This window comes from Haplochromis burtoni, unplaced genomic scaffold (genome assembly GCF_018398535.1).
Source record: "Haplochromis burtoni strain Fernald_Lab_line unplaced genomic scaffold, NCSU_Asbu1 Contig_766, whole genome shotgun sequence".
NCBI lineage: Eukaryota > Metazoa > Chordata > Actinopteri > Cichliformes > Cichlidae > Haplochromis > Haplochromis burtoni.
This window is the reverse complement of record NW_024583127.1, coordinates 5,640-6,856: the sequence shown is the minus strand read 5'-3', so window position 1 is coordinate 6,856 and position 1,217 is coordinate 5,640.

The following is a 1,217-nucleotide window of genomic DNA, read 5'->3' as shown; positions in this document are numbered from 1 at the left end:
ATTACATCATAACTGTGATTTTTCAGATTTTCCAGTGTTGACGTATTTTAGTCATATTTGGCGACACTGTGCAGTGAAGGACCCGACGACAGCAGCGTTGAACTTTTTAAACGTCTTTTCTTTTCTAACTTTCCGGCTGCTTCCTCCCCTCCCAGCAACAGCTTTAACAGGTCGGATGTGATTGGATGATGAGGTCAGGTGTGTGAGTCAGACTCCCCTGACACCACACCCTGAAGCCACTGCTCCACCCCTCCCCTGCAGCTCGCAAGCCACACCCCACCACAGTGATTATTATATAACACTTTAGTGCTCAAACACTAACAGCGCTTTATACAGCACGCCTTGTTTATCCTTTCATACTGTCAGAGCTTTCTCTCTGACACTCACAGTCTGACGGAGAACTACGTCAGGTTAGCACCCTGGCCAAGGATATCAGACGGGGATCAAACGGATGTGAGAAGTGTAAACTGGGAGGTTTGGAGGTTAAGCTGTGATTTCACTGCCTTATAAACGTGAAGAGAACGTATCATCATCATGTCAGCCACGCCCGATCACACAGCAGCAAAACACACAAACAGCAATGAGGAGGAGAAGCTGAAAGTGGAAGTCAGGCTCCTGCTGCCGTCACACAGCCAGGAGTTTATTTCCACCCATGAAGAAAACACCTTTACAACCTGCCACACAGACTGAAGCTCACCCTCTCGTAAGGACAGCTGATCCCTCCTCCGTGCTGTTATTAAGACTCTTTGGACTGATCAGCACTGAAACAGGAATCCAGGTTTCTTTAATAAATCACTCACTGCGTCACAAACATGAAGCCACTTCAGTGACTCCATGATTATCGATGCTTCTGGAATAAAAATCTGCCAAATAGTCAGCTGAAGTTTCATATACAAAAATAGGGGAAACTATTTTTGCCCCTAAATTAACCCTAAAATAAATCTGATCAGAGAACCAGTGGAAATGTTCACCTTCCTTTAATAACTGCTTCGTCCTTTTCTGCAGGATGTTTGTGTTAAACTATTATTTTCCTGTGAAATGAAACTCTGGAGCTGTTTGTGTCCTGAGCTGATAAGAAGCTCAGCAGCCATAAAATTCCTGCGTGGATTATTTTACAGTCAGTACCTGATGTTTCCAGAGCTCTGATCAGGTCAGAATCAGAGGACCGAGACTGATGTCACAGTTTTCTGTTTTTAAAGAACTAACTGTGATATTTG